Below are 10053 nucleotides of genomic sequence, written 5' to 3' on the forward strand. Positions count from 1 at the left end.
TGTTTGAACGGTTTGAACTCCGGTTTGATTGGCAATCTATGTTCCACTACGTTTTTGCTCAACCCGGGCATTTCATCATAATTCCAAGCGAAACAGTCTTTGAACTCCTGAAGCAAAATGATGATGGCTTCCTTTAAAGTTGGTCGTAGTAAGCTACTGACGAACGTAACCCGAGGCTCCTCTTCTGTCCCTAGGTTCACTTCGTCTAGAGGGTCGACTGCCATGGAACCTTCATCTTCTAACTTTGGGTTCGCCCTTTTCAGATCTTGTAATTGGATTTCTTCTCCTTGAGGATCTAGTTCTGCTATTCCTTTGGGTGCTTCGATTTCTGAGACCCTCATGTCGTTCTCCTGGTATAGTTTCTCTGCTAGTTGTTGTGCATTCAGTTTTGATATAGCGGTTAAAGCCACCGCTTCTTTTCCGGATGTTGTCTTAATCATGGAATTTCTTCAACTATCGGTTCATCACGGAATGGCCTTCGACGGGGCACGATTGCTGTTGGCCTTAGGATATTCTTAATCTCTTCGCCACATGATTGCTCTTTGTAATTGGATCCCACTCGGATTGGGCCTACAGATTCCTCATAGAGTCTAGCCTCGACCACATCTGAGTAGGTTTCGAATGGTTTCTCGTTTGCCCGAATGACTTCCACCTCGTCTCCCTTCCAGAACAGAAGAAGTTGGTGCAAAGACGAAGGGATGCATGAGTTGGAGTGAATCCAATCTCTCACTAACAGTGCCTGATAGCTCGCGGTTGAATTTACCACGAAGAAAGCGGCCATGGTGGTGTGAGAGCCAACGGTGAGTTCTAATGGTAGGACGTCGTATGTCTTTGCAATTTCTCCCGTGAAGGCTGAAACTGACACCTCTAATGAGATTATATCTTCCTCTGATTTCCCTAAGGCTAGGACCATCTTCATAGGCATGATGTTAACGGCTGATCCATTGTCGATGAGCACTCTGGAGATTGGTTTGCCATCTACATGAGCCTTGACGTATAGAGGTTTGATATGGCGAGTCATCCTTGGAGTGGGCTTGTCAAAGTAAATCCTCTTCATGCCCTCTTCACCCGGTGCCTTCGGTGCTGCGTCTTCTTGCTCCTTGTACTCAGGCTTGGGGAATTCTTTCTTGATGTCTTCGCTTCTAAAATCCGAAGGTAAGATTAAAGAGGTAGCTGCACAATCTACCGGTATGATGAAATCTCCAACCCGGATCTGGAGGTTCTTCTCTTGGTTTTTTCCTCCTCTTTTCGCATCGTTGGAGTTGACGCTGGATGACTCCTTTTGACTATTTCTCTTTTCTGCCTCTCTTTTCCTTAATCTTCTCTTTGCATTCCTGGAGAGAGGCCTTAGGAATTTCTTGTGGCTATTCAATTTCCATTGATCGATGGGGGACATACTCGAAGGTGTCACGAAACGCGGCCGTTGTTGTTGCACGTCTCTTTTCTTTGCGTTTTGTGACTGCTTTGAGCTGTCCTCCAATTTAGATGGCGTCGCTTTTGGTACCCATATCTGTCGGGTTCTCACGTCGCCCTGTTGCTTTCCTTTGCCCCCCACACTAGTGAAGTGGCATTGATCATATTGGCTACCGGGAATGGGTCCTCGTCGATCAGCATGCTTTCCTTCTTTTCCGAGAATTGGAGTATCCCGCGGTTAATCCTATCCTGCACGGCGTTTCTAAAACCAAAACATGCTTGAGTGTTGTGGCTCCAGTTGTCGTGATACTTATAATAGTTTCGTCCGTGTATTTCTTCTTTGGATGGGATCACATGTCTGGGAGGCAATGTGATGAACTGCTCCTTTAGCAGGTAGTCGAAGATCTCTTCCGTCTCCGAGACGTCAAACGTATATTGGGTGGTTGGGATCCTTTTAACTACCTCTGGTGCTTTGGGATTTTTTACCAACACGGGACATGTTCGAGATCCGGTGTTCGTTAAGTCGGCAATGGCTACCTCATGCGTTTGTACCTCCCCTTGGTAGCTTCCCACAGAGTTCTTCTTGCGTCGATGATCTTCCCTCATCAACTCCTCGTACTCTGAAACCTTGGCCACCAACTCATAGTAGTCGCGAAAATCTATCCCCTGAAATTTCTTCCGATTTTCGAATTACAACCCACGTTGGGCAATCTTCACGAACTCGACCTCGGGGATGTTGATTCGACAACGATGTCGCATCTTTTTGAATCGGTTGATAAAATTTTCAACCGGTTCTCCATGTCGTTGCGTCATTCGGGACAGCTCCGCAACACAGATCTCGGGCTCCGTTCGATAGAACTGGTTGTGGAATAGTCTTTCCATTTGTTCCCATCCATGAATGGATCCGGATGGTAAGGTGGTGTACCAAGAGAAAGCTGGTCTCGTTAGTGAACCTGGGAATAGTCGCAAGCGTATCATGTCGAAGTTTGTGTCCATGCTCAAACCGCTGCACTGGAAGGTGAAGCGTGCCACGTGCTCCACAGTGGATTGCCCTTCTTCTCCTGAAAATAAAGCGAAATCGGATACTCTAAAATTGTGGGGTAAAGGGTATAGCTGATCATAGTGCTGTGGATAGGGTTTCTGGAACTCGTGTCGGTATACTTCCCTCACGGCTGGCCCATAGATCTCTTGGACGATGTTTCTTATGTGTTGGGCCTCTCCCAAGTTGTTGGTGGGCTCCATACGTGTGTGCATCGTCCGTTGTGGGTGAAAGTTGGTTTGTCTCACATTGCCCCCCGCATACGAGCATGGCTTTCCTCGTAATGTTCGGCATGGTTACTAGGTCCGGTATGAGATCTAAACTGTTGTTGAGGTGGCGGGACTTGAATGGGTTCTGGGCTGATCCTGTCACCGCGCTCATTGAACTTGAGATTCTCTTCTCGAGCTGGTGGCGGGGTATACCTTTCCCCAGCTCCTGATGTCGGCGTTTTCTTCCCACCGTCTACCGGTCCTTGAGATGTCGACCTTTGTGTGAACAGCTCGGCGCACTTTTCCGGGATTTTGCTGATCTCTCCGGTTAAATCAACGATCCTTTCCTCGAGAGCCAGTCCCTTGTTGGAATTGTTCACCGCCTCGTTGTTGGCTTGCATTGCCTTGCACATATCCTCATAACTTTCTCTCATGGATTGCGAAAATCCATGTAGAAATTGGTTGATCTGCTTCTCTAGTTTTGCTAAAAATGGTGCCATGTCGAATATGGGTGGGCCTTGAGGTGGTTGTTGGTTTGCACCTCCGCTATTGTTCACGGTCTCAGCCGCACAACCTTCAGGCATGTCGGGTTCGTTGCTCTGATCCCGGTTCTGATTTTGACTCTCTTCGGAGTGTGATGGGATGAGATCTTTCCCCATGTTCTTCCTAGGAGGCATTCTTCGTGAGTACTTATGGGTGAAAATTATGAAATTATGTTAGTAATCTAGTGCTGAAAAAGAAAGAACAAGGAAATAAATAAATGCTTATTAATGGAATAAAAGCAAGGCATAAAAACAGATGATAAAAAAAATGAGCGTGAAGAATATATACGTGGTATGAAAAACAAGTCTTACAAATTTTTGGCTAAGCCAAAAAAAATAAAATAAAAGGTCCCACTGGGCGTGCCAAAAATTGTTAGCGTTAGCTAATAAATTTTGGTAAGGTAAAGTGGGGCGAGAAAAAGATGAGTCGTGTTTATATGCAAAAGGGTATTGAAATTTTTGGCAAAGCCTAAGAAAAAAGGTCCCACTGGGCGTGCCAAAAATTGTTAGCGATATTTTCGAAATATGCTAATTTCAACCTTGTCACGTGTGGTTAGGGTGCGGGCGTGCCAGAGGAATTATTCCTCAATTATGAAAAACGGTTACGTTTGTGAAATTGTGCGCCGAAAACATGAATCCTAAATCGAAGCGATTGGCGAGGGACGCAAGGATTGAAAAAGTCCCTCTTGGGTCTCTCGCGCCGTTATAGAAACTTTGCGAGATAAATTGTTTTTATTTAAGCTAAGCATATAAATTGAAGACGGAAAAATAAAGGAAATTAAAGTGCGAAATTGACACGAGATTTTGGGAAAATTGGTATTTTATTGATTGAATAAGTGTTTGAATACATGAAATTGAATAATGAATTACAACTGAAAAATTTCTATATTAAACATATAGACAATCAATTGAATTAGGAAAAGACAAATCAATACAAAGAATTGAGATGCAATTAAACTAAAATTGGAATTCAACAACAAACTTGGAGCCACAATAGCTATCTCGGATTGATGTTGAATTTCGGCGTTGGTGCGAGGTCCTCGGAGAGCTGCAGCCGGTCGGGCCCGTATGGTATATAGTCTTAGCAATGTTAAAACGTGCGGTAGGCAAATGGGGCAGATTTAATCTTCAAATTTGGGAGGCTCGTTTGGGCGTTTAAGAACACGAAATTGGACGAGTAAACAGGCTAAATTTAATTTCGGAATGTCAGGAACAAACTTCTATAAGAGATCGAAGGCTAAAACGGATTTTAAATAGACGTAATTGAGGATTGAAAATGACTAGTTGAATCTGGAAAAATCTGGAAACAGAATGTCTAAAATGATTTGAGGTGCAAAGATCAACTTGTAAATAGAGTTTCTAGGCACAGAATTGGGAAAGTAAATACACTAGATCAAACTTCAGAACGTTAGGAACAACTTTGTCGAAGGGATTGAAAGCAAAAAATGACTTTAAATGGACAGAATTGAGCTTTGAAAAAGGATGGACGAATCTGGAAAATTACTTTAGAAAGGAAATTCTAATTGAAACTTGAACAGAGTAACGACTTAAAAACACTAATTTGAGTCGAGAAACTTGAAAAGAGGCTTTGGGACTTGAATTGAAGCTAAAGGAAGCTAAATGAGGGATTAAAACTAAGAAAAACGAAGAACGAAAAGAAGAATTTAGAAGAACTTGAAGAACTAGGAGCTAAGAGCTAAGAACTAAAAAGAGAGCATTGAGAGTAACCTTTAGAGAGGGGTTTTGTTGTGTGTTCAGTGTGTGTTTTAGTGTAGGGGAGGGGGTCTATTTATAGTTTTTTTGAGTGGCATTTTGGTAATTATTGAGTGGTATTTGGGTATTTTGGTCTTTTCATCATCAACTAACTCAACTAACTCCAACTAACTCTAACCAACTAACTTAACTTCCTCAACTGCCATTGACTGCTTCCGGAAGAGACGATACGCCCCGCGTATGTCCTACTATGCCCTGCGTGTTGTGGCTCCTGGGCCTTGTGCGTTTCATTGATGATTTTTACGCGTGGCGTCTCTGGTGTCACGTCTCGCGTAAAGGAGTACGCCCTGCGTATTGGCGGATACGCCCTGCATATCCGTGCTTCTGATCTTGGAACACTCTGCGGATGCGTCTTACGCATGACGTATTGGCAAGTACGTCCCGCGTAATAAAGTACGCCCCGCGTAAAATGAAGGACGCGCTGCGTATTTGAGTCTCTGACATTTGATTTCTCCGGACGCCTTGTTTACGCGCTGCGTATGGAGGACACGCCTCGCGTGGTGCCGGACTCTCTCGTGGGTTGAAGGTTAGTTTACACGTGTATTATTTTCTAGAAAATATAAACTATATCCTAAAAACATGATCCAAGCATTTTATATACATAAAAATAATTATTTTATTTTTGGGCCAACAATAAAATAATATCAATTTAGACAGTGGCGAATATAGGATTAGTTGGTTGAGGGACCAAATTTACACGTGTTTGTATAAAAAAATTGCTAAATTGAATTTGTTCAAAAAATTCTTATATATACGTGTTATAATCTGAGTGGTCAAGAACCAATATAAAACTTCTCAAAATTAAGCTACATTATATTTAATATTCTTAACATATAAAAAAATTGTGTCTAATAGAAAAAATCGGATTTGTAGAGAGCTAATAGGCCAGAAAAATTTGAAAATTTGGATTTAAGAATGGTCTAACAGGACAAAAAAAATTTAGAAATTTGGATTTAAGGAGCGCCCAACAGGTTAAAAAAAATAAAAATTTTGGATTTAGAGATGACCTAACATACAAAAGAAAATTAGAATTTTGAATTAAGAAAGGGCCTAATAGGAAAAAAAATAGAATTTTAGATTTAGAAATGAACTAACAGAACCTCGACAATTTGTGGGTGTAATTCAGCACCTCGTCAAATAAAATTAGAGACAGGGGGTCGGAACTACCACAATATACCCTTGGCCATGGTGGTTCGAGCGGCCGGACTTGGCCCCTCCTGGTATCCATCCCTGAATTTAGACATCGATAATAGAGCGTGACACATCATTCATGCAATTATAGGTGGTTTTTGCAGAACTTGAAACAACAATTACAAATAGGTGACATTTATAAACTTGAGTAATATGAATGACGTGTCTCGTTATCAAGATCCAAATTGATACTATTTTGTAAACATTAAACTTATACTAGTGTTATTTTATACGTGAAATCTAAATTAATAATCACCAAAAAAAAAACTTAAGCATATTTTCGGGTAATTAATTTATTAGTCCCTATATTTTGACAAAACACACTGTTTAGTCCCTGTATTTTCAAAAACACACGGTAAAGTCCTTAACGTTTTTCTCGGTGAACTGTTTAGTCCCTAACGTTTTTCTCGGTGAACTGTTTAGTCTCTGCCATTAGACTCTCATGAAGATTCTGTTAGTCAATTTGGATTTGCGTTCTTCTTTTCCTTTATTTTCCTTTCCTTTAAACTTTAATGCATCTGAAATCAACTTTAAGTGTTCTTCTTCTTGATTTTCTTCTTAATCGTTCAAATTCGTAAGCATTGGGTCTGTTCTTTTTCTTGTTCTCCGTACAAATAGCTTCTTTTTCTAAATTAGATTTTCTCTTCTGAAGTTTGAAGGTAAATAGTAAAGGGTAATTTAGTCATTTCTGAAGTCATAAACGGTAAAAAAATCTAACAAACAGGTGGAAGGACTAAATAGTTCACTGAGAAAAAGGTTAAGGACCTTATCATGTGTTTTTGAAAATACAGGGACTAAACAGTGTGTTTTATCAAAATATAAGGACTAATAAATTAATTACCCCATATTTTAATATGGCATAAGGCTTATTTGCCTATGTGATATTATTTTGTAACATTTGTCTTTGTGGTATTCCCATATGTAACATTCACCCATTTTGGATAAAAATTTATCCGATTTGTTAATTCTTTTTATATGACACAAATTTCAACATGTAGCATGTATACGAACTCACGTGTTAGAAATTATATCATACGAAAAATTTAACAAATCAGATTTTATCAAAATGGTTCAAATGTCACCAATACAAATACTTGAGTACCAAATTATCCCGCGATGAATAAAAGAAATCGAAGACGTTACTGTTCGATTCTAACTGTTCTGAAATATGTGTTCAACCAATAATATAATTTATTTTATTTTTTATTTCCCTACTAGTATTTTTTTTTAAAAAATGTATTAGTTGAACTAATAACTAATTAAACATCAATATTAACTAACTTTCAATATATTAATTGGAGAAAATTCCACAATCGTTCAATTGATCCACTTACCAGAAGATTCAACTCTTTACCATTCGCACCAACTAGGGGCGGAGCTAGTCCAGGGTTCGGAGGGCCTGAGCCCCCCGGCCATCGACTCCGCTCTTAAATACTGGATGTTTTCTCCCCCCTCCTGAAATTAGTATATATTAACTCTATATAGTGATACTAGATTTAGACTTGTGCAATGCACAGAATTATTTTTTTAATTTCCTTACTAATATATGTATTTGTAAAAAGTATTAATTGAAAAAATATAAATATTATTTGATATTTATATTAAAGTAATATAATTAAATATAATAAGCAATTAAAACCGTTTCATAATTTCAAAAAGTAATCTGTGTATTTCAAGAAATTCATATATAACTAAAAATTATGTTTTATTAGTGTCTATAAAGAAAAAATAAAATACAAAAACCCATATCAAGCTTGCTGCCTCTAAACATTAAGTTTTTCTTAAATGTATGTTTCTTTTCTTAAATACATGAAAACAATAATATTATTAATAGTGTACTTTAATTTTTGTTTAGCCTTCTGTATCTCTTTTCTCGGGAAAAAAAACTAAAAAGTATCCTTAAGCTCAAATTTTCATTCATTGTTTTACTTTTATTGTTTCAAAAGTGCAGACACAAAAAAAAAAAAAAATGCAAATATATACCTTGAACATAAAAATGGTAAAATTTTAGGCTCAACCCATTAGCAATGTTAGGCCTAAATAAAGTAATCATAAATGAAACCTTTATGGTTTTAATCCTGAGTTTATTTCCAATTACAGAAGCAATTACTTACAGTCCCTTAGTAAGATTTTATTGCTCCTCTTTGCTAAGTTGGTTTCATTCTACTTATAAGCCTCGGCACAAATTTAATTAATCAAAATCTTCTACATTAAATCTGTAAGCAACACCAACTACATTAGAAGACACAAAAACGTCAATATTTCTCTAGAACCGTATAACCAAACAATATAATAAAACCAGAAAGTGAGATGTATCCATAAATGATGTTCAGAAAGAGACAGATATCAAGAAGTTCGGGTTTTTCTTTCTTTTGTGATTGTAAATCATTTCTTTTTAACATTGTATAGCAAGTGATCAGTTCTACACATCAAAAAGAAAGATCAAAATATAAAACGGAGTAAGAGAAACATGCTTAAATTATGTTTCTAAAGAAAATTATGGCTTATATAAATAAAATAGAATTTAGCACTAAAACAAACTCTATCAGTTAGCAGCTCTAATTTAGCTGCAAACAAAAAATAATATATTCAATTTATAACTCTTTATTTCCCTTCACTTATTAGCAACTCTAATAGAAAAAATCAATAGAATTGAAGCATTATTTCTCTTCACTTAGCAACTCTACTACAAAAGAACAATAGAATTGAAACATTACATCAATTAGTAGATTATGCAAGCATATATTAGGATTCACTAAACCAGATAACAATTTCAAATCTCATGAGTTTAAAGAAATAAGCTAGAAGATGAAAGACCATGAAAAAGGAAAACCCAACATAGTTGAATTGGGTAAAATCATACATTAATTGGAACTCATACCTCTTCATCAATTTCTGTTTGACAATTTCACACCTCACAATTTAATTACCTAAATGCCATAAATACACCAACAGCCTAAAGTCACAAAAAAAAAAGCCCAATCAGTTTATACATCCCTTATGAGAGATCTGAACCTGCAGAATAAAATGAACAACCTACTACAAAATGAACTCAATCAATTTCAAAGACTCTGTGTTCCAACATATCAATCAATACATGCAGTACATCCAAAAATCATGGATTATATCAATTCGAGCTGAGACTTAATAATACAGAGCAAGAATATGCAGTAGTTCTTGCTCCTGAAAATCACAAACCCTAGCATCAAATTCATTGAAGAAGAAAGAAGAAGTAGTCGAAGAGTCCAAAGGAAGAGAAAGGAGAAGTTCAATAAATTCTGGCAAAGTACATTTAATCAAAGAAGACTTTAAGAGTCTTTACGTAAATCCTTGGTAAAGGGATATTTTAGACCTTTTGATCAATAGGTCATTCTGGAAGCAGCTCACCTTAACAAGATGCACCACATCACACACAAACCAATCTCACAAACAATCACAACCATCCATCTTATGGACCCTTGATCAACGGTCACGATTAGCACACTTGTTATTGTCCTTGTAGTCCTTTTTTCTTGTCAAGCACACCTAGCAATAGTTTAAATATGTAATCAGTTTTCATATAGTTTTAATGAGAAATTAAAAAGGCTTGAGCTTTACCTCATTCATCTTCATATGGTATCAGAGAAAAACTCTGAATTTCTGCTTTAAGCATCAATGGCTAACCCTGTCATCAGCGCCAACAGCCCTTATCACTTGCCTCCTAATGAGACCCCAGCTCTGTCTCTTGTCTCGCAAGCTCTTGCTGGCCCTAACTATCATCAATGGTCACGAGCCGTCAAAGTAGCTCTCATGTCAAAGAACAAATTTGCCTTTGTTGATGGAAGCATCAAGGCCCCTGCTTTAGACGACCCCATGTACAACCAGTGGGAGAGATGCAACAACATGG

The 10053-nt window shown here is 38.1% G+C and overlaps 1 long non-coding RNA gene across 1 annotated transcript; it reads right to left on the bottom strand.

Moving 5' to 3' along the window:
* Nucleotides 1–4110: 4110 nt before the first annotated feature.
* On the bottom strand, nucleotides 4111–9448 carry LOC136200666 (uncharacterized). The gene is made up of 3 exons (XR_010673434.1): nucleotides 8282–9448; nucleotides 7502–7622; nucleotides 4111–6206 (listed from the first exon to the last, which is right to left on the bottom strand). It is a non-coding gene; the product is annotated as an uncharacterized lncRNA (long non-coding RNA).
* Between the last annotated feature and the right edge of the window lie 605 nt (nucleotides 9449–10053).

This window comes from Euphorbia lathyris, chromosome 7 (genome assembly GCF_963576675.1).
Source record: "Euphorbia lathyris chromosome 7, ddEupLath1.1, whole genome shotgun sequence".
Classification (NCBI taxonomy): Eukaryota; Viridiplantae; Streptophyta; class Magnoliopsida; order Malpighiales; family Euphorbiaceae; genus Euphorbia; species Euphorbia lathyris.